The sequence below is a fragment of the Rhinolophus ferrumequinum genome, chromosome 12 (genome assembly GCF_004115265.2).
Source record: "Rhinolophus ferrumequinum isolate MPI-CBG mRhiFer1 chromosome 12, mRhiFer1_v1.p, whole genome shotgun sequence".
NCBI lineage: Eukaryota > Metazoa > Chordata > Mammalia > Chiroptera > Rhinolophidae > Rhinolophus > Rhinolophus ferrumequinum.
Window position 1 is genome coordinate 51,747,809 of NC_046295.1, and position 24,122 is coordinate 51,771,930.

Sequence of the window (24,122 nt, forward strand, 5' to 3'; positions counted from 1 at the left end):
TACTTCTCTGTCTTCATGCTAGGCCATGATGATCTCTCTGAGGACAGAACGTTGGTTCATATTTGTATTTCTATCACCCAGCAGACTGCTAGTGCTTAGATTACTAATGTTTTTCAATAAATGAGTAAATGAATGAAATCTACTACTATCTTTTATTTGTCCTGAATTTGCCTCTTGCCCTGTCTTTTCAAAATGAAACTTAGCCTTTGGTATCTAGTTTTCATTTATACTTCAGGGGCCTCTTTTTTGAAACATGGTCACCACATATGGGCTCTCATCTAAAGCATTTGTAAAAATACAATTTGGATTAATAAGACACCCCCCCCAAAGCCCCCTGAACAATCAGCATCCTCTCCCCGGTGGTTTATATGCATCTTGGGAGATTTGAGTCTCCGTCCCTGCTGAGGATCCATGACAGCAGATGCCTGCCACATTCCAAAGTGAGGTGTGAGATGACCATGCAAGACTTGCAAAACGGGGAGTGTGAAAAACAAGTTTGCAACTTTTTGTTTTTAATTTATTGGGGTGACAATGGTTAACAAAACTACGTAGGTTTCAAGTGTACAAGTCTATAATACATCATCTATATATTGCATTGTGTGTTCACCACTCAGAGTCAGTTCTCCTTCCATCACCTCACCCACCTTGGGAAAAGGGCTAGAAAATCAGACATTGGAAAGGGATCTTTAGAGAGAATTGCTAGTGGGCTTTGATTCCCCTCTGCCCAGTTTAGCTCAAGTTGAGAGGGTTTTAAGGAGGTTACTTGGAGAGATTTATATGATGAATGTGTCTGGGGGACACAGAGAGCTCATACTTGACTCATAACTGGAAATATCTAAAAAGCAAGAGAACAGTCAACTACCTGTTCTTTGGCAAAGCAAGACAGGGTGGCTGTGGTGAGATTGGCCTGTGCTCCCATTGTTTTGCAGGACAGGGATGCACCAGATATGGGCCATGTAAGAGACCAAGTAGACTTGCTTTATCTTGTCAGAGATACCATCTGAAAGGTTGAGAAAACCTCAGCAGGAGGAAACGTGAGCTATGCTGTCAAATGCCTGCAGATTTCTAATTAGATAGAAGGTTGCCTGAGGGTGGGGTTGATTGCCTATAAAGGGGCATGAGGTAAATTTTCTATATCTTGTTTTTTGAGGTGGTTACATGGGTCTATACATTTGTCAAAACTTATCAAACTGTACACTTAAAATCTGTGCATTTTATTGTATGTAAATTATACTTCAATAAAGTTGATTTTTTAAATGCCTAGAGATTTCTAAAGGAGTTGTAAGTGACCAACTAGAGGAGTTGCTGAATTCACCCACATTAAAGTAACTAGGTATAGGAGAAGTATCTCCACCAACAGGGAGGGGATCTCTGAAAAACCTATAAAAGGGCTCCTTGAGAAAGAGTCAGCTTTATATACTCCCGAGCACTAAAATTAGTTTGTGACAGTATTAGTTGAGTAAGAACCTCCCTCATCCTTTCTCCCTCCAACCTGCTCAAACCCTGTGGAGAAAGAGGGGTAACAAGCTGGGGGGTGGGAGAAGAGACAAGTAGGAAAAGATAGACTTCTACTAAGCCCCGTCCCCATTTCCCACTGAACAGGGCCACTTGCAATAGGGCTAAGCTGAGAAATGGGAAAAGCCTTAATTTTAAAGTTTGAAGTTTAAAAATTATTTTATTAGTCTGGACATCTTAATTATTAAAGTTTCATTCCAGGAGAAAGCCCCACGAGGGGCTTTCTGAAATTGGGTTCAGTGAGGAAATCTTTTTACTTGAACTAGATTAAATAGCTGCCAATAGCAAAAAAGACAGAGGTAATTCCAGTTTACATGGGCCATGTTTACACTTGTTCCTCATCTACAGCCTCTCGGAAACAGAGAGGTCACAGGACCATCTGGTTCACCCTGTACCTTTTTCTTAAAAGAACTTGTGGGGGAAATAACCTTATTTACCACTGCCAGAAACAAAGCAACAAGGGAACATTGTTCTAGCCCTCAGCATTTCCCTGCGATTCTAGCCCCAAATCTTCTGAGATACATGCAAAGAGTTTTGAAGAAGACCCAGCATTTGGAGGATCCTGGGAGTCGTCCTGGACTATTTGCTCTATTCTATCCCCACCCTTCCCCCAATGATACATTTAATTAAGTCTTATACATTCTACACTCTAAGTCTCTTGAATCTGTCTCCTCCAATCTAACCCTTCATCCAGTGCCCTAATTGAGACCCTCTTACTTCTCATCATAATTATCAGAGTCTCCTAACTGATCTCCTTACCTTCCTTTAATTCAATATTCACACTCTGACTAGAGTGAGATTTCTAAAGTGCAAATCTGTTCAAATACTGGTAATAATGCAAAATGTTTCTGCCTGTAACAATGCAAATGATTCCTGTTCCTGGTTATGCAAATTTTGTCTGGTCGAGAATATACATTTCTAAAAATTAAATCATTTGAACTGGTTTTGGTATCTTATTGGTTCCCTCATTAATTAGTGAGTTTAATATGTGTTTGTATTTGTATAAGACTTATGATTTTACCTTTTTGAAAATTATCCCTTAACACAAATAACAGGAAATCACCCACACTTGCTGAATGAAACTATATGAATTGATAGAAGGATGTGTCATCAACCAAAGGCAGGAATCAAGCTAGGCCTCAGCAGTGGAACCAGCTGCTGGAAGGCCCTGAGAACCCGCGAAGTTGTCTCTTTGTGTCTAGACTTGGCTTCTCTCTACGCAACAGATTGATCCTTCTCAGCAAATTGGTTTTCTGTTGCTACTCGGGCCATTAGGCAAGTAAAAGATAGTCACTCACACAGTTCTGAAATTTCCATTATAAGTCCAACCCTGAGGAAGGTTGTGGTTCTCTCTCTCCCCAATTCCAAATTCTCAGCGAGAAGATTCTAGCTGGCCTACTTTAGAGTAAGTTCCCTACCCTGGACCATTATCTGTATAAATGTGGCTTTTCATTGGTCGTCCTGCCAGCAGTCGTAGCCCTCTCCACCCTCGGAATTTTATTTGTAAATTTTGTATTTGATTTGCCATTCCTGCCTCTGCATAAAGCCCTTCAGTGTCTCCCTGCTTACAGGTGAGTCCCAACTCCGTGGTCTGTCACAGGAGACTTCATCATCACACCCTGACTATGTCTGCTGTGCTTTCTCCATTGCATCCCACACGTCCATCATATCAGTTATGTTGCCCCTCTGTTCTTTTGTACATGCTGATTCCCCCGCACCCTTTATCTCCCACTCATTCTTCAAAGCTCAGCTCACACCACTTCTGTGAAGCCTGAAGGTGCATTACACAGTATGTCATTTATCTGCTTCCTTGACTGTGACCCAACAAGCCTGTGTGTGCCTGGAGCACAAGGTCTTGGTCTCTAACTCTTTCACAGAGCACGGAACCTAGAGGGACCACCTACCCCTATCCCCCTTTGATGAGAAGGAGACAATAGGATCCTCAATGTCCCACACACCGCGTCTGCCATAAGGAGCAGGAGGAAGTACATGAGTTGTGTTAAAGAAAAATTGATTTATGACACTTGTTAAAGATGGTAAGGCAGGCTTTAGGGGCAAACCATTGTGATAGCTATAGGGACCAGTGCAGTGGGGTCTTGCAGTGGGGGAGAAACTGAGCTCCACTCAGTGCTCAACAAGGACAAGTGGGGATTTACAGCCATGGAGCAGGGCTAGGGGTGAGCGGATGGCAAATGACAGTCTTAGTCTGCTGAGGCTGCCATAACACGACAGACTGTGTAACACATAAGCAACAGAAATTTATTTCTCATAGTCTGGAGGCTGGAAGCCGGAGATCAGGGTGTCAAGTAGGGTTTTCTTCTGGTTGGCAGACGCCTTGTATCCTCACTTGGAGGACTGGGCTGGGGCGCGCTGTGAGATCTACAATAGCGCTAATCCTACCCGTGACCTAATCACCTCGCAAAGGCCCCATCCACTGATACCATCACCTTTGGGGGTTAGGATTTCAACACAGGAATTGTGGAGGAACACAAACATTCAGACCACTGCAATTACTAAGAGGAAAAACATCGGGGCTAAGGGGGATTCTTGCTAGACGGACTCAACAGAATTCTTGCTGAAGCCACGCCAGGGTGATAAGGTAATGGATGGTCATATACCAAAGATGGAGGATTTTCATTAAATTGACTTAACAGGAGTCTTGCTTAAACTGGATTCTACAAGACCAGAGAGGGAAGCTCGAAGTCGCGCCTAGTCCAGCTGAGGACTCGAGGAGCCTGATTAAAATTTTGGTCAAAGGAGGCTGTCAGTTCCATGTTTCACCAGGGCTTCTTAACCTTGGTTATGTATTGGGTGCTTTTAAAACTATCAAAGCCTAGGCACCACCCCAGTGATTCTGATTCAATCGGTCTCGGCTGAGATCAGGCCTTAGTTTTGTTATTTTTCTATTTTCCCCAAGAGGTTCTACTGGAGTGTCAGGGTTGCTAATCCATGCTTTAGGCGAAGGTCACTGAGCAAACGCACCTGCCTTCGAAGCCAGTAGGCCCTCGCCCCAGGGTTCACGGTTCCAGCGCCCGACAGCCGCGCTTCACCGGCCACACCCCAAAGGGGCGGGGCGCGGGCCGCACAAGGCGGAGCCACGGACGTAGCCTTGCCGCTCCCCTCTCGGGAAAGCACTGCGCGTGACTCGCGGTGCCCTTCGCTGCGGGAGCCGGGGAGGTGGGCGAGCACCGTGAGCCCAATGGGCCAAACCAACGCGCCCTCCGGAAGGGCGGCCTGAGGGCAATCCAGATTGGACCATCGGCGCCGCTACTGCAGGGGGGACCGGGCGTTACCAACCCGTTTGGAGAGGAGGGGGCCGCCGGCCTGTCCCCGCTGCAACGCGACCCCTGGAGGGCGCGAGACGCCGCGGCCGCTGCTGACGGACCACGCTGAGGCGAGAGACCAGGTAGGGACGCCCTCCGGGACTCGGCATGGTCCGGGAGACCCCTTGCCGACATGTTTCGAATGACCCCTTCCTTAGGAGAAGGCCCTCTGCCCACCTACCCAGCCCTCAACACCTCCGCCCTTCCCCTCACCTCTTTCCCCTCGTTCCCTAAGCCCCATCTTCCTGGTCCGCTCCGACCCTCTGGACCCGCCACATCCTCAGTCCTCTTCCTAATCCTTCAGCTCTAGCATCCACTGAACCCTCAAACACCCGGGACCACCCATCCCTTTGGGCGTCACCCTAGATCCACTCCAACCGTCTCCTCAAACTGTCCCTTCGGAGACACCCTCTCAGCTGGCTTGCGCCCGGTTGTCATGGTTGTACCCCCATCTGTGATGGCCCTGGAGGAGCGCGAAGGCCCAGCATCCAACCCTGTGACTGCCGCGGGGACCTCCTTATAGTCAGCCCCAGCCGGCCCTCTGCGCCCTCCGCCCGTAGGTCCCTGGTTCCCAAGTTGGTGTCTGCCCGAGCGGAAAAGGGATCTCTCCACCGCATCCAGCTTTACCTTAGGAAAACCTTTGGCGTGGCAGTTTGCCGGTCCCCTGCCACTGCACTTTACCTGCTGCGAAGGGCACTGTGATCCTGTTGCCCATGGCTGACTTGGGACCGCCAGGCTGGCCCTGTGGACGCAGGGGGACTGCCCTGAAGGCAAGGACCATACACTATTCATTTATATCCCCAGCGCCCAGGACAGTGTCTGACACATGGTAGCGCTCAGTAGATATTTGATGGGTGGATGAATGAGTGAATGAATGAGTCCAATGCAGAGGCTGTGAGGCAGAGTGCTTTAATGGAAAAGGTGTCACTAGGTACAAAAAGGGGAAAAAAGGAAAAGCATGGGCGGAATTACTTGTGCTGCTCATTTTGGGAGCATGAAACAATATATTCAGTCTTTCAATTAATGCATTTAATTTCATTTACATGCAAGCTTCTATATGTCAGCTGTTTTCCACTCATGTTCTGTTTACAAGACAAACGAAAAACAAAAAGTCAGGGCTGGAGCTGCAGAAATTTTTGTTGGCTAGTGCGTTACAGGCTGCCCAGATAATCTTGAAAGAGCTTTGCCCAGGTGAACTGCTCCTCTTGCTCTACTTAGTAAGAGACTAACTACTTAACTTCCTCTGGGGAAGAATTCTGGAGGCCAGCTACAGCCTTTAAAGCTGACTCAGTGTATTTATTCTTGTACATGGTGTAAGGAGGTGGTCCAGCTTCATTTGTTGCATATGTCTGACCATGTTTCCCAGCACCATTTATTGAATAGACTGTCTTTACCCCATTGTAAATTCTTGCTTCCATTGTTGTAGATTAAATGACCATATAGGCATGGATTTATTTCTGGGCTCTCTATTCTGTTCCATTGATCTATGTGTCAGTTGATCTATGTGCCAGTACCATGCTGTTTTGATTGTTATAGCCATAGAATGTCAACTATAAATATATATATATATATATATATATATATATATATATACACACACACACACATATATATATGTATGTATGTATATTAAGGTACAGGATGTGGAGTGCAGCATAAGGAATAGAGTCAGCGGAACTGTAACAGCTATATACAATGTCAGAGGGGTAGTAGATTGGGGGAGGGGGTTTATTACTTTGTGAAGGGTATAAATGTCTAACTATTACATTGTTCTGTACACCTGAAACTAATTAAAAAAAAAAAGGTGACTCAGTGTAGCTGGTCAGCCCATGCTTCAGGACAGGTTGGAGGAATGAAGGACCTCAGTTATTTTACCCTTTAGCTCCTGGATACACAAACCAAACCACCCCCACCTCAGAGACTGGAAATATAGATATTCCGGGCAGGGATATCTGGTGTGAGAGATATCAAAGGTTCCTAAATACTACCATAATTAATCAGGCCATATGGGCCATTTATTTCTCAGTAGACCAGAGTCAGGCAGGGATTATGACTAAGCAAACAATGTCAATAAAAGATGGAATTCTCAAAGAACAGAAAGCCTGAAACCTGTTTCTGTTGATTCCTAGGAGGATGACCTAAACAAATTAAGTTTCCTGAGGGTAAGACAGTGTTCAGAGCCTTCAGTTTTGGCCCAGGTTCCATGGGGAAGTAAATAATATTACTGAGTGATGAAACAATGGCTGGAAAGCTGTAGGAGTTTGTAAGCTAAGAAGTATTTGCCTGACTAGTAGTAGTAGCATATTTGTAACTGGGGCTGAGAATGTTAGTACCGTAGGTAAAAACAGTGATTGGAGTTTAGGAGGCAATGGTATGGCTTACTGGAAGGAAGAGAGATCCCACCACTATCCCTGGTATTGTTACCTGTGCCCCTCATGCTGCATGGCCGTAGGGCAGTTACCACTATTGTTTCTCTTCTGCTTTGAACCAGGTCAAAATCTGATTTCCTCTGATTTTTATGTTAAGTGTTTAAGGTCCCTTTTTGAGGCCAGGCCTGCCTAACAGGAGTCTGGGTATGTTCTCACCCATTTCTAACTTTGATTTCTCTCTCTTAACTTTCTTTTTCTCCTACCCGCCGACCTATCTTTATAAAGTCTTGCATCAAAGGAACGAAAGCAGGGAGGGGCTCCTGAGTTGGATTAAGCATGGGTATGTCATCTAAAGACCAATACTTTTTTTCTTTTTTCTTTTTTTTCTTTTTTTGGTGATCAATACATTTTTAATGTGCTTTTTTACTTGTCCCTGTCTGGGCTCCCTGCTAAGACCTCAGTAACCCCAGAATACTCTGAATTATTTGATTTATTTTTCTCTTCGACTTCGAATATTTCAGAGTGTTGCCAGATAAAATACAGGATGCCAAGTTAAATTTGAGTTTCAGATAAACAACAGGGTGCCCTGTATTTTTCTTTGCTAAATCTGGCACCCCTAGTTCATGGGGAGGCTTATGACTTCTCATTTTCTCTCTGCAAATTTAGGACAATAACTCACCCTTTTCTTCTGTTACTCATACACAGTGACTGCACACTCTATCAAAAGTCACTTGACTGAGATGGCTCACTGCATGTTAGGGGAAGGGCAGGCTCTATAGAGATAGTCTGATTGGTCTGTGTAGAGGTTACTGGGAAAACACCCACACAGACATTGGCGTATGATATTGTAGTTCCTGTCAAGTGAGTCCATCATGCAAAATGAGCATATTATTTTGAATGGCCAGATATCAACGTTGCTCTGGACAACACGGCCATGGGTGGGATGGGCAAGTGAGAGGTGGATTCTAAAGAAAAAGTATAACTCATAGCAGGACCTCTCTTTTACTACATTGACTCTTTTCGTACGTGTGGTAAAATATACATAACATAAAATTTACCATTTTAGCCATTCTCAAGTGTACAGTTCAGTGGCATTAAGTATATTCACATTGTTGTCCATCCATCATCAGCACCCATATCCAGAACTTTTTCATCTTCTCAAACCGAAACGCCATGTCTGTTAAACACTAACTCCTCATTCCCCCTTTCTTCCAGCCCCTGGCAACCACCATTTCACTTTCTTTCTCCATAAATTTGACCACTTTAGGCACTTCATGTAAGTTGAGTCATACAATAGTTGTCTCTTTGTGAGTGGCTTATTTCATTTACCATAATGTATTCAAGGTTCATCCATGTTGTAGGTGGTATCCAAATTTCCTTCACTTTTAATGATGAATAATATTCATACATCCTGTTTATCCAGTATCATCAGTGGGCACTTGGGTCGCTTCCACCTTTTGGCTGTTGTGAATAATGCTGCTATGAACACGGGTGTGACCCAGGTGTGCAAATATCTGTTTGAGTCCCTTCTTTCACGTCTTTTGGGTATGTACGTGTATGTACCCAGAAATGGAATTGCTGGATTGTATGGTAATTCTGTTTACTTTTTTGAGAAACTGCCATACTATTTTTACAGTGGCTATACCATTTTATATTCCCACAGCAATGTAAAGCAGTACAATTTTTCCATATCCTTGCCAACACTTATTTTTTGTTGTTGCTGTTGTTGTTTTTTCTAATGCTAGTCATCCTAGTGGCTCTGAGGTAGTTTTGATTTGCGTTTCTCTACTGACTAATGATGTTGAACATCTTTTCATGTACCTATTGGCCACTTTTTATATTTTCTCTGGAGAAAAGCCTATTGAAATCCTTTTCCCATTTTTAAATTGGATTATGTCTTTCTATGTTGAGTTGTAAGAGTTCTTTATATAGTCTGGATAGAAGTTCCACTATACAAGGTTTGACAATTAAGTTCGCGAACTTGTTGCACCGATGTCACTAAATCTTTTTTTGATATCAGAGGGATTATTCATTATGAATTTGCACCAACTGGACAAACAGTTTACTATTTGGAAGTGCTGAAAAGGCTGCATGAAAAAGTTAGACGAAAATGACCCAAACTTTTTGCCAACAATTCATGGCTCTTGCATCACGACAATGCACCAGCCCACACGGCATTGTCTGTGAGGGAGTTTTTTGTTTTTGTTTTTTTTTTTATTTTATTGGGGAATATTGGGGAACAGTGTGTTTCTCCAGGGCCCATCAACTCCAAGTCGTTGTCCTTCAATCTAGTTGTGGCGGGCACACCTCGCTGGCCCATGTGAGAATCGAACTGGCAACCCTGTTGTTCAGAGCTTGCGCTCTAACTAACTGAGCCACCCAGCCACCCTGTGAGAGAGTTTTTATCCAATAAACAAATAACTGTATTGGAACACACTCCCTACTCACCTGATCTGGCCCCCAATGACTTCTTTCTTTACCTGAAGATAAAGGAAATATTGAAAGGAAGACATTTTGATGACATTCAGGACATCAAGGGTAATGCGATGACAGCTCTGATGGCCATTGCAGAAAAAGAGTTCCAAAATTGCTTTGAAGGGTGGACTAGGTGCTGGCGACGGTGCATAGCTTCCCAAGGGGAGTACTTCAAAGGTGACCGTAGTGATATTCAGCAATGAGGTATGTAGCACTTTTTCTAGGATGAATTCGCGAACTTAATTGTCTGACCGCTTATGTCTTTCTATTGTTGAGCTGTCAGAGTTCTTTATATATTCTGGATAGAAGTCCCTTTTTAGATATGTGTTTTCCAAATAGGTTCATCAATTTCGTGTGTTCCTTTTCGCTCTTTTGATAGTGCTTTCATGCACAAAAGTTTAAAACTGTGATGAAGTCCAATTTACCTATTTTTTTCTTTTGTTGCCTGTGCTGTTAGTGTTATATCAGAGAAATTATTGCCAGATTCAATGTCATGAAGCTTTCTCCCTGTGTTTTCCTGCAAGTTTTTTTATAGTTTTATCTCTGATCATTAGGTCTTTGATCCATTTTGAGTTAATTTATATATGTAATGGAAGATAAAGGCCCAACTTCATTCTTTTGCATACAGATATCAGTTTCCCCACCACCATGTGTTGAAAAGATCGTCCTTTCCCCATTAAATAAGCTTGGCAGTCTTGTTGAAAATCATTTGACCACAAATCCCAGGGTTTATTTCTTGGCTGTCTATTGTATTCCATTGGTCTATATGTCTGTTTTTATGCCAATACCATACGCTTTTGATTACTGTATTTTGTAGTAAGATTAGAAATAAGGAAATGTGAGTCCTCCAACTTTGTTTTTTGTTTGTTTGTTTTCAAGATTGTTTTGGCTATTCAGGATCCCTTGAGATTCCATATGAATTTTAGGGTGGGTTTTTTTTTTTTTTCCCCTGCAAAAAGTGTCTTAGGATTTTGAAAGGGATTGCATACAATCCATAGATTTGCTTTGGGTAGCATTGGCATCTTATTATTATTGTAGAAAGAACACATAACATGAGATCTATCCTCTTAACCAATTTTTAAGTGTACAATATATTGTTGATTATAGGTACATTGTTATACAGCAGATCTCTAGAACTTATTTATCTTGCTTGACTAAAACTTTATTCCCATTGAACAGCAGCTCCCCGCTTTTCTCTCCCTCAGCCCCTGGCAACCACCATTCCACTCTTTGATTCATGAATTTGACTATTTTAGATACCTCGTATAAATGGAATAAGGCAGTATTTGTCTTTCTGTGATTAGCTTATTTCACCCAGCATAATGTCCATCTCAGTTGTTGCATATTGCTGGTATTGACGTCTTAACGATCTTTTTTTCCCCTTTAAATTGAAGTTTATTGGGCGACAATTGTTAGTAAAGTTACATAGATTTCAGGTGTACAATTCTGTAATACATTATCTATATCTTGCATTGTGTGTTCACCACCCAAGGTCAGTTCTCTTTTCATCACCATATATTAGACCCCGTTTACCCTCTTCTAGAGCCCCGCCTCCCCTTTCTCCCTTACCCTCTAGTAACCCCTAAACTATTGTCTATGTCTATGAGTTTTTGTTCTTTCAGTTGTTTGTCTTGTTCTTTTGTTGTTTTCGGTTTATATACCACATATCAGTGAAATCATATGGTTCTCTACTTTTTCTGTCTGACTTATTTAGCTTAGCATTATAATCTCAAGATCCATCCGACATTTTAACAATCTTATGTCTTACAATCCATGAACACAAGATATCTTTCCATTTATTTGTGTCTTCTTTAATTTCTTCCAGCAACATTTTGTATTTTTCAGTGTACAAGTCTTTTACTTCCGTGGTTGAATTTATTCCTAAGTATTGTATTCTTTTTAAAGTTATTGTAAATGGAATTTTCTTAATTTCCTTTTCAGATTGTTTATTGCTAGTGAATAGAAACACAACTGATTTTTATGTGTTGATTTTGTCCTGTGTGTTTTATGTGTTGAAAAGTCCTGTAACTTTGACAGATTCATTTATTAGTTCTAACAGCTTTAGGGGGAACCTTTAGAGTTTTCTACATATAAGATCATGTCATCTGCAAACAGAGACGTCGATGCCTTTATTTCTTTTTCTTGCCTAATTGCTCCGGCTAGAACTTCCAGTACTCTGTTGAATAGAAATGGCAAAAGTGAACCATATTTCCTCTTAACACACAGTCTTATGGGTTTAAGGATTTCATATACAAGTACTTAATAGACACTAAGAACGAAACTGTATTTTAACTTAGTATCTTAAGCAGTGTTAATAGTGAGTTATCAAGAAAAAGTTAAGTTATAGCCTATATACTGTATATAAAACAAAAATGTATAGAAGTAAAAGTGTACATTTTAAAAGTTTTACCAAAATACCTAAAGCTTTTTTAAAATTAATGTTTATAATTTAAAAAAAGAAGAAGAAAACCCCTGTTCTCTGGAATTCTGGTTTAATTAGATAGTCTTTTATCTTCTCCAGGAAGATGAGACAGTGAACTCTGAAATGTCTGCTGTGTTTTTTGTTTCTTCTGTGAGGTCCTGTGGTCAAGGACAATGAATTGATAACCGAGCAGAGAGAAAAACAGGGTCAGCAAACTCCTGGCTAGGAGTTAGTTATCTTAGGATCCAAAGTCTATACTTGTTTATCTTAGTATCCAGGTAAAGAGAAAAGGAGAGCAGAGTATTCCTAAAGACAACATAGCTAAGGTTTAGATGACCCCACAGCAAAAAGCAAAAGCTCAGAAGGAGAGAGCTGGGGTTCTATTTCTTCGTTGTAATGGACAATAATTTGTTAGCTGAAGTGAGTTCCAAAGCCTCAAATAAAAGTGTGTGATATAAATAGGGACTGAACTCCAACAAAATGAATGGAAATAAAAATGGAGCTCAACTGAGAGCAGGTTATTGACAGATTCTAGTGACTCCTTCAAGGGCCAGAGTTTTCCGTTCAAATACAGATAATTCCGGTTGCCAATTCAGTGTAAGTTGGTCTCTGATTAATAAATATGCTAATGGCCTCCCTGGACAGTGTTGGCTTTTATGGATTAGCTGTCTTTCCTGTGAATGCAGCACATTCCAGAGGCCTACTTTGTATAGTCATAGTTACTTGAATATTTGTTCCATCTCCCCAGGTGAACCGGAAGCTCCATGAAGGCCGCACCAGGTCTGTTTTGCTCGCATAGTGCAGTGCCTACACTTCGTAGGTGCTCAGTTAATGTTTGTTGACTGCTTCATCTACTCCTTAGGCAAGAGTTTAGCATAGGAGGTTCTCAGGTCCACGAACAAATTCTTCCATGCGTCTGCCTGAGCCGGGAAGCAAGCCCTTCCAGACCCCGGGTAGTGTGCTTCTGGGTTGGGCTATTAGATTCCGCAGGTCTTGCCTCCTTTGGCTGGGGCCCCAAAGGCTTGATGCCATTTGGGCTTGGTTTTGGCAGTAGGGCTTGTCCTTGTTCTGAGATTTTAACAATAAATGGATTGTGCTATTTCCTGTCCCCAGGAGAGCTCAGTGGGACCACAAGTGAGGGGCAGTGGGAGCACAAAGTCACTGCTTTCTCTCCTGGAACCTCCCCATCTCTACCCAGAGATGCTCCAGTATCGGTTGGCCAATCAGGAAATTCCAAACCCTTTTCCTGAAACTCTAAACAGCTTGAGGAATCTCTCCAGCTGGAGTTGGAAAAGCTCCCAGTGAGGAGAGCCGAGTCTTATGTAATGTTACAGACTTCCCTTTTTTAGGAAAAATGTTTCTCAGCGAGTGCTGGACTTTTGGAGACACACCCTGCATTCTTTCCTGGCTGCTCAGCAGCCCCATTGGAAGCAGCTAACAGGGCAGAGTTGAAGGTGAGGTAAAGGGGGGGGGGAGATGGAGAAAGAGGGAGAGAGGGACGTCTGTCATTCTGGCTGGAACATGCTGTTCTGGTTCTCATGCTGTGGCTCCCAGTAACAGTGGGAACGCGGGAGAGGAGTTGTACCTAGGCCTACTCGCCCTGCACATTCCAGAAGCCGACCCCTGTACCCCCTTTATCCTCTCAGCACCCACACCCCAACAAGGAGCATAAAGTGTATGTAAATAAGTCCAATGCTATAGTGAGTCAAATGCTGTTCTAGAAAAAGAAATTTTTCCAATTTAGCTTGGTGAAGATTCCGTTCCTCCCTTAATTCAATTCAGTGAACTTTTTAAGCCATGTGCCAGGCGCTGGGCGAGGTTAAATAAGTCAAAGACGAGCAAGACTGTCTCTAGCCTTAACAGGCAACCAAGGAGGAAAGAGAAAATGTATATAAATAGTTATAATACACTTTCTTGCTTAATAGTCCTTTGTACTGTATGTAATCCTTGTATCCTTAATTCTTGTAAAGATAACTAACTGTTATATTTATGTCCACCTGTTAACTTAAATGTTTGCTAGATAATTCGATATAAACAAAAGTACAAGAAAATCTCCCCTCTTCAGGTGTGACCAGTTATTTTACTAAATTGTTCATGAAAGGGACAGGCACAAGAATAAAGAAATAAGAATATTTCAAGAATATTCTTATTTTAATTGTTTTTATTTCCATAATTTCCTCAAGCTCACTTAAGGCATTTTAGAACTTTGACTGTAACTTGAATCTTTCAAAATAACAAATAACTTGGTCAGCAAGTTATAATTTGCCCTAGACATACCTGTAGCTTTTGCTTCTTACCTGAAATAAGGGGTTAGGCACTTAATTCATACTTTTTACCCTAGGACAGGTATTTATCTTCCTTGGGGCTATAAGTGGGTGGTCCCTCGTGTCTCCTGTGATGAATATGGTCCACGCGGCCTAGGCTTTCGGGCCTGTGAGGATCCCAGGTGGCCCAGAAGATTCCATCAGCCCATTTACTGCCAGAAAACTCAGAAAATACAGATAAACAAAAAGAAGAAAATGTGTGTACAGTTTTAAAAAACAAAAATGGGATTCATACCATGAATTGTACTTTAAAAACTCTTTGTTATGCACATAGTTTCAGCTCAGTAACTCTTCTAACACAATGTTATTTTTATGTTTTGTAGAGTATTTCATTATGTGGATTACCTCAATTTATTTAATCAAGTCACTAATGAAGAAGCATTTAGAATATTATTTTTAATTTTTGCTTTTATAAATGGTACTTCAGTGAACATCCTTATGTATATATCTTTTGTACTTTTATCGTGTTATTTATTTTAAATATATTTCCTAGAAGTAGACTACAGAGTATACTAATTTCAAATTTTGATACATATTGCTTGGCTGCCTTCTTGAAAATTTCATTCATTCAAAAATATTAATCTATGTGCTCCAGACATTGTGCTAATAGCAAATTCTGATAGACAGGATTCCTGCCTCCATGGAGCTTGCTGTCTAACATTAGAAGCTAAACAAACGATTATAAGACACAATACAGGGAAGGGCAAGGTGCTTTGGGAGCATATAACTAGGACACATAATGTGGTCTAGGAAAAGTCATTGAACTTGTGATGTTTCAGTTTAAAACCTGAAGGATTATTAGGAGTTAGTCAGACAAATGCAGGGGCCATGTTCCAATCAGTACAGATGGTATAACTGTAGGTCCAGGTAAGAGCAGCAAAAGAGGCAACTGCAGAGGTAAGTTGTGAAGGGCAGAATACACTTTTAAGGAGTGTGGATTTTATGGAAAATGTTTTAAGGGTTTTTAAACAAAAGGGTGATATAAATGGACTTCTTTTTGAAAGGCTGGCTCTGGGAAGGGAGACCAGGCTAGAGGCTGATGTAAGAGTTCAGACAATTTATAAGTATACCTTGGTCTTGGGTAATACCGTGTTTCCCCGAAAATAAGACCTAGCCGGACCATCAGCTCTAATGCATCTTTTGGAGCAAAAATTAATATAAGACCCGTTCTTATTTTACTATAAGACCAGGTCTATAATATAATATAATATAATTAATATAATATAATATATAATTAATATAATATAATACCGGGTCTTACATTAATTTTTGCTCCAAAAGACGCATTAGAGCTGATGGACGGCTAGGTCTTATTTTCAGGGAAACACAGTAGCATTGGGGATAGAGAAGTGTGGACAGAATTAATAAGACTTGGTGGTTATTGGGATGTGGGTAGGATGTATAAAGTGGAAATAAATATGAGTAACAGAAACCCAAAACTGGTGACTTAAATAAGATGGAAATTTATTTCTTTCTTAACAAGAAAAATCCAGAGGTAGACAGTCCTGGGCTGGTATGGCAGCTCCACAGTCATTTGAAACCCAGTGCCTTCCATTTTTTTGCTCTGCTATACCAAAGCCATCCGTAATAACAATCCAAGATGACTACTGCAGCTCTAGCCGTCACACCTACCTTCCTAGCTTCAGGATGGAGGCAGGGAAGAAGAAGGATGCAGCCTGTTCATCTTAAAAGAAATTACCCAGAAGTCTCACAAACACTTCTACCGTAACTTAGTCAAATGGCTGAACCTACCTCCAAGGGAGATAGAAATGTAGGGTTTCAGTTGGGCGCATTGTGCGCAGCTGAATATCAGGCTTCTGTTAATTTGAAAGAGAAAAAGAGAGTGGATATTTGGCAACTAATAATCTGGGTCCTGGGCAAAGGGGAAACTACAATTCAGCCAAATTGTTTACAAGATAACATTGATTAGGGGCCGGCCCGGTGGCTCAGGCGGTTGGAGCTCCATGCTCCTAACTCCGAAGGCTGCCGGTTCGATTCCCACATGGGCCAGTGGGCTCTCAACCACAAGGTTGCCAGTTCAATTCCTCGAGTCCCGCAAGGGATGGTGGGGTCCGCCCCCTGCAACTAAGATTGAACACGGTACCTTGAGCTGAGCTGCCACTGAGCTCCCGGATGGCTCAGTTGGTTGGAGTGCGTCCTCTCAACCACAAGGTTGCCGGTTCAACGCCCACAAGGGATGGTGGGCTGTGCCCCCTGCAACTAGAAAACGGCAACTAGACCTGGAGCTGAGCTGCGCCCGACACAACTAAGACTGAAAGGACAACAACTTGAAGCTGAACGGCACCCTCCACAACTAAGATTGAAAGGACAACAACTTGACTTGGAAAAACAGGCCTGGAAGTACACACTGTTCCCCCAATAAAGTCCTGTAAAGTCCTCTTCCCCTTCCCCAATAAAAAAAAAAAAAAAACTGAAAAAAAAAAAAAAGATAACATTGATTATACAATGTTATAATGGTATATACCATGGTATATACATATACCACTGTTGAAAAGAGACTCCTTTGGCTACTAGGCAAAAATGTAACATATTAAAATCCTATCTATTATCATAAAGAATCAACAAATGTTAGCTCACATAAGGCCCCAGCTTAAATGTGAATATAGCTGTATTGATTTGACCTGAATCACTACCACGCAAAATTGTCATGCTTATGATTTTAAGCCCTTTGCCATTCATTGATATTCAGACTATAGTAAAGAGCAGACCAACAGATTGCTACTATTTAGAACAAAATTTAAAGAGGACCTAAATTAAGGCATTTGCTTATTGTTCTTCTCCACCAAGGATATTAGCAGTATGTTATAGTGGAAAGAACAAGGGCTTTGAAGTGAATCAGAGTTCCAAGCCCAGCTCCCCTATTTTCTAGCTCTGTGATTGGATCAAGTTATCTCTGCAAGAGCCTCAGTTTCCTCAACTGCAATGTAGGGATAATAATACCTATTTTGCATGGTTATTGTGAAGATTAGAAATACATTTATGACAAACATCAAGCCAGTGGGTAGCATAGTAAATAATAAAATAATAGCTATTATTTTAAGTATGAATCTTTGGCTGTAAGTCATTTATTTCCTTCTAGTCTGTGGTGTGTGGGGAGGTATAGCTCCAGTGGTTCCTGATCCTGTGCACAATGTTCTTAGGTTGCTTCTCTAGCAGTTTGATCCCTGTTTACAAAACCTATAACTATTTATGATAAATCCTAGATTCACAGTCAGGCTTAAGTCTTGGCTCAAAATGAGCTCACCCCTACCCTGACGCCTTTCATCCATGTTTACGGTGTCCAAACCCATCTGACTGTTGATAGTTTCCTTGCCATCCACAGGCATATCACATATAGAAGTGGGAGGGCCAGGGAGGACAGGAGGATTTGGGACCTGAGCCAATTCAAGTGTAGGTTTGGGATCTGGGAGCAGGAAAAAAAAAGGGGGGGGCCTGGTAGAGACATGGGGTAGTATTATTAAATAGAAATAGAAAGATAAAAGCTGTTTATGGTTCAGTCTGCACTCCAGAATGATAATGTAATAAGCTAAATTCCACAGATGTTTTTGAAGCACTTTATACGAGGGGAATTAGCCTGTCTGTCAACTCCAATACAAATAACCTCAGAATTCTTCCTTCACATTCCACAGTGGCTCCTTGGAAGGGAGCTGTTTCTGAAATATATGCATCAGCCCTGCGGTAAGAGGGAAAGGATATCTAGGCAGGCCAAGCAGAGTTTGAATGTTGAATAGATAGGCCTTTAAGATCTAGAGTGGCAGTCAGCAAATTATGGCCCGTGCCAGGGTGATTTTATACAGCCCACAAACTGAGAATAGTTGTTACATTTTTAAATGTAAATGTACTTGTTATAAAAATGTATACACATGACCTATATTCATCTTTTGTTATCGTATATATTGAGTATTACAATTTTAATACAGTTTTTTCCTTTCTTAAAGTGTGTATACATTTTTTTGGCACCTTCTGTGTATATGCCAGAACTTTGTGGCCCACCAAGCCTAATTATTCACTACGTGTTCCAGTACATATTAACTATCTGGCCCTTTCCAGATAGAGTTTGCTGAAAGGAGGGTGGATCTCTCCAGAGGCCGCAGGATGTCAGAATATCTGTTTTGAATGCCAGGGTAGGCACTTGCAGAAAAGGAGGTGTCAGCATCAATGAAGAATAGATTTCTATTTCTCCTCTCCAAGAGCTCCGGAGACCTGGCAAACTAACTCCATACTGACGGATTGCTGGACTAGAAAGAGTGGAGGCTTTTGTTGGGTTTAGAATACAGTATCGCCTTTGTTCTAACGGAGCAGTGGAATGCATCCTTTCCTCAGCGATGCTTTCTCAGGCCTTTAGGCTAAGGCCGGTTTGTAAGTACTGCTGCTGAAGGCCGTATCAATGGGAGGCAAGCCCCAGATCCATGCCCTGGGCCCAGGCGTAGGGGAGAACTAGGTTTGTGGATGGAGCATGTGAGTGAGTGGAGGGGTTACTTTTTGCCTGCATATTTCTACTTTCTCTATTACACGTTAATGGAAATTAATACCTTGTGTCTAGGGAAGCAGATTCCTAACTGTTTCCACCATTCCTCAAACCAGAGGTGGGGATTATCATCCTGAAAGAAGAGAACTGCACGTCCAGGCCCAGACCGGCTGCGCTGCCCAACATGGCCACTGTAACCAGGAGAAGGAAAGACACGGAAGGCCAGGCTCTCCACCTACTCATATATACATGAATAACCATTACATTTCTGAAATTCTGTGGTCCAAAGAATTTACAGCATTTATATTTCTTGCTACCTATTCTTTTAATTGTTCAGATTTTTGTCCTTGCCACAATACCAGAAGGTGGATACAATTAGCCCCTTTTCTGATGGTAAACCTAGAGCTTTGAGAGGACAGGTACCCTGCCCCCAGATGACCTAGCAAGTCGGAGAAAAAGCCAAGAATGAAAGCAGTGTTCCTATCCTTGGGCATCCTGCCACTACCCTAGGCATGGGTAGCTTCCAGATGGAGCTGAGATCAAACCCCGTATCTCTAGTGATCCAATCTGGTTGTTTCTGAGGCTGCATTGTTGTTCTGATGACTGGCTGGATAAGCCTTGAATGACAGGAAAAATGTATTGAATGAGTGGTTCACTGGCCTCCCTTTCTGCCAGCACCCTGGCTCCTCAAGAAATGGATATGTTGTGTCACTGCCCGTGGTCATGAGTCAGCCACAGGCAGGAAGACGAGGGAGTCTTTGCTGCTGTGCACGTGGCTGCGTCTTTGCACTTGAGCATTGCTACCTGGTGTGTGTACATTTTTGTCATTCCACAGCAGTCTGCTGCGCTCACGGCCCCTCCGTAGGCCGGTCTGCATCTATTTACATAGCCGTCCAGCTGTCAGCCTCCTCACACCCGTATCTGCCTGATGGGACAAGGTGAAATCTGTGTTAGAGCTGCCTGTCAGGGAGATGAGTGGGATAGCCACAGAGTTCCAGAGACTGTGGTCAAAGTGTATGGTCCCTGGGACTCCAGTCTCTAGGCTTTGGGGATAAAGAGGCTTTCAGGAAAAATTTTCTGGCCACTGGCTCCTGACCAGCCGAGGGCTGGTTTCTTGGTGTTTCTGTCTGTCTTATTGTGTCATTCTAGGAAAGAAGCTCTGGCCAAGTAAATTTTCAAGGGATTTATATAGTACCTGCTAAAAACTCTATACAAATCAATTAAAGACCAGCCTAGCCTTCCTTTGTTTTAAACATTCTATAAAGCCTTCCAGGTGGGTTTTTTTCTTTTTCTTATAATGTCAGCACTCACTGCACTATCTGGCTTGTGACTGACAAGGTTGAGTTTCTAGTAGGTTGAGTGACAGTCTTTCCTTGATTTTATTCAGATCATTTCACTGCAGCGTGTGTGCACGGACGCACGCACGCTCGCCCCTTTCCAAAACAATGTGTTAGATCTCTTGTCGAGGGCCTGTCTGACTCGGGAGAATGCTATAAGCAACAGCTCTCACTCGAGGCCCACCTGGTCCCAGAGACTTGGGACCAGACAGCTGGATCTGTGACAGCTGTTTGTTCCCTGTCCCCTTGCCTGTCCCTGTTAATAGTGAGCTGTTTCACCAAGGCTTGCTTCCTCCAGAATCCAACTTAGCATCCTGAAGAAGCCTGAGGCCATTCCTATAGCAGGAAGCTGCCCTAGATTTGGGCAGTAACCAGTAGAACTTGATACTGACGCCAGAGTGTAAAAATAAACACCTCCTACAGTGCTGTCTTAATCCATTGGCATCAGGGTTGCTATTATTAACCTAGAGGCCTCACAGGCAGCTGTGATGGGCAGACAACAGCCTGGACAGACCTATCCTGCCAGCTTGGGATCAGACTGTTTCTTTCCTACATCTCAGGGATCTGACCCGGGGCCCCAGGAGAAGCACCAGCAGTCTGGGAGCGTGCCCCACAACAGGTAACACTAGAGATGGATTGGTATCTTCGGTTTGGGAGAGCCTTAGGCTTCCCGGGCCAGCTTGCCAGTCCCGAGTATAATCAGACGGCATGACTGATTCAGTCCTAGCACTGGGAAGGGAAAAAAGGAGCATGACTCTTGCCATTTCCTTTGGCTCTTTTAAAGAGGTTTTACCTACCCATTCCTTGGTCCTGGAGCCTTTAGGTTTTCTGGGAAGTTGGGAAGGGAGAGAGGAAAGGACTCCATGGGTCATCTGCCAAAGATATAATAATAATAGTGGCCATAACTGCACTTACTTGGTGTCAGGCACTTTATGTACAACAACTGATTTAATTCTACCACAAACCTTTGAGGGAAAATAGGACAGTTTTACGAATGAGGAGGCTGAAGTTTAGTGGAGTAACTTCCCAAAGTCCACAGCTGGCAAGCAGTGTCTCAGCTTTGAACACAAACCTGTCCACACAAAAATCCCTGCTCTGAATCATGCAGAACCTAGGTTCCTGAATACTCAGGACCCAGGCCAGACTCCAGCCACCTGCTTTAAACAATTTTAAGTATCAATTTACTCTCACTTTAGTCTTATAACTAAAGCAAATACTGAATAACTCACTAATACATGGACAGAAACGGTTTTGCTGACATCTGCTAGTGAGGGAGTCTGCATGCTCTGGCCCGGCACGGTGCACTGGACCTGGAGACTGTCATCTAAATCTACTGGAAGATAAGTCACCCCGGCAAAGGCTTTGACTCGGAGGAGTCTCAGGCACTGTGACTCCTCTGCTGAGGCAAAGGCCAGACTGGAACCTCGCAGAGCAAGGCTTCGATGGCTTCTAGCTGAGGGAGGAGTGTGCTGGAATGAAAATATTTCCTTGGAGGGCAGCTAGGATTCTCTTTTCTTTCTCCTGCTCCCCCACCCTGTCTCCACAACTGGCTTGTGTAATTCAATCTAGATTCTTCTCATAGCCTACTGCAATACGCACATGTGGCCTTTTATTTACAGCTCTTGACACACTGATTGGATAGCTGCTGACCAGCCTGCAGCCTCGGGCCAGTGCCTGGGGGGAGGGGAAGCAGAGAACACTCTGGCCTTGCTTCCTGGAGCCTTGGACCCAAACGGAACAGCCAAAGGAAAAGCAAGGGGTTGACCACACTCAACAGTTGAGGAGAAGCATTTTTGTCCCAGCTAACTTGCTCCTGCAAGTACACACGTAAGAGCTATCCTCAAACAGCAGCCTGCGCTGGGCCTTTCAGCACCCAGCCCTGGCAACTGTCTCTGGTCTTGATTTTCCTGCTCCCCTGCTGCTCACCGACACCTAGCACAGGAGGCTTTATCTATCCCGGGGGCCTCATTCACTGCTGCGTCCTCCGTCCCCTCACCTGAAGAACTCTGTCAAGGTAGGAACTAAATCTTTCCTAACTCTACAGTCCTCCTCTCTCTGCCTAACATACATCCTCAAAAGAGATAGGATTTACAGCAAATTCTCTCTAGAGACTTATAACTGTAGCAGTTAGAAGCTAAGTACAGGCCGTGTGTGTGTTTATGTTAAAAGGCAGGAAGGTGAGAGAGAGCACATTTAGTAGCACCCTGTATGGGAACCTTCCCTTGGGCTGCAGGTTTTAATTTGGTTTCATTTGTAATTAGAGCTGAAAAGGACCTTACGATGTCATCTGATTCAGCCTCTGCCTCCACACAGGTGCTATGAGTTGATCTAAGAAGGGAATCAAGTGGTTGACCTAATGGAGAAAGGCATAGCCTTGCTGGTTGGATCAGTGGGAGAGAAGATATTTTTTCCAGGTATAATCCCTTTTGAGCACTGAGAGACCCTGGGACAAAGCTGAATTTCTTATTATGAGATTCTTGTGGAATAAAGGACAGCAACTCTTCACAACTCAGTGAGGGTCAGTGGCTTCTAGCTTATTCTTTTCCTGGGTGTAATTCCCAGTGCTCCAGTCAACACTCATTGAAATGGGGCCTTGGAGCTTCAGGCACAGCTAAGCCTGAGAGGTAAAAGGCTTGGAACCTCTTGGGGGTTCCTTCTCCTCTGGATATTCTCTGTCAGTGATTTTGAATACATAAAAGGTGCATGCACATTTCCAGTTCATAAGGGAGGAGATAGACTTGGGGGAAAGGAGCTATACCCACACCAGGTGGTCCTAGGAAAGCGCCCATTCTACTGTAGAGCCAGGCCTCTTCTAGAGTGTTTGTATTTCACTTTTAGGAGTGAACTTTTAACTGAACCTTTCTGTAACATTGTTGAGAAGCCAAAAAGCAAAGGAAGCTCTGTGCTTGGCAAGAAGATGCTATATTAGAGAGGCCTGATAAGGAAGCAGCTGGGTGTGTCTGGGACAACCCTTCAGGCTCCGTCTCTGCTGACACACTCCCAACATGCTGGCTGTCCTCATTTGGAGTCCAGAATAACAAAACACCTGTTCAGAACAGTGGCCTCCTAGCTCGGAGCAGCTACACACCCGGGAGGAAAGACAGAGGAGCTCCTGGACATTGGCTGCTACTCCATTTATGGAACCAGACCCCTGATGCCATAGCGAGGTGCTCTCAGGCTAACAGCCTATTTATTCTGTCCATGCAACTCAGCCCAGACACCCACAGGAATCACTGTTACCACCATTTCTTAAATTTCCAAATTCTTTCAGCATCTCTCAACATATTTCAGAAAGAAGTACTTGTGGGAAATTCAGTCTTCATCAAATCTCATGGCCTATAAAGCCATGGAACCTTGGCAGGCAGTTATACAAACTGGTTTTCCTGAGTTCATCAGAAAGTTAATTTCTGTACTCAAAAGTCTGTTATTAGTGTGATTAATCAACATCATTTTCCAAACATATTTGATTTGAGAGCCACAAATAAAGAGAGAAGACATGATTTCTATCAGTTAATCGTGTTTCAGCCCCCATTTCCCCAACCCCGGCAGACCGTGCTCAATCTTGCCTTTGCCCAGAGATTTTCAGAAGTTATTCCTCTAAGCCCTCGTGTCCCCTGGAGGTGCCTTTGGGGGCCCCTACAATGGAGAGAGGGAGTTGGAGTGTATAGGGCTTTAGGCGTCCCCTACTTTAACCAGAGTCGCTGTTTTATGAATTGGGGCTGAAAATGTTTGAAACCACTGCACTAACTCTTATCTCACAACCCGAAACATCTTTCTTGCTACACTAGCCCTCTCCAGAGGCATGTTGGCAATGATTTTAATAAAATTATGAGCCCCTCGAGTTGGACTCTTACCCCTGAATATCCAG

The 24,122-nt window shown here is 43.1% G+C and overlaps 1 protein-coding gene across 3 annotated transcripts in view; it reads left to right on the top strand.

Annotated features, from left to right (window-relative positions):
- The first annotated feature begins 4,620 nt into the window (after positions 1-4,620).
- The window catches only part of RUSC2 (RUN and SH3 domain containing 2), a 45,820-nt gene continuing 26,318 nt past the window's right edge, over positions 4,621-24,122 (top strand). Inside the window, exons 1-2 of one of the 3 annotated variants that reach the window (XM_033122239.1) lie at positions 20,726-20,873; positions 21,874-22,081. The gene's annotated coding sequence lies outside the window, so the exon portion shown is untranslated. Of the gene's footprint in view, positions 4,922-20,725; positions 20,874-21,873; positions 22,082-22,112; positions 22,269-24,122 lie in introns of those variants that run through there. The other 2 variants (XM_033122238.1, XM_033122240.1) reach the window with 2 other exon arrangements.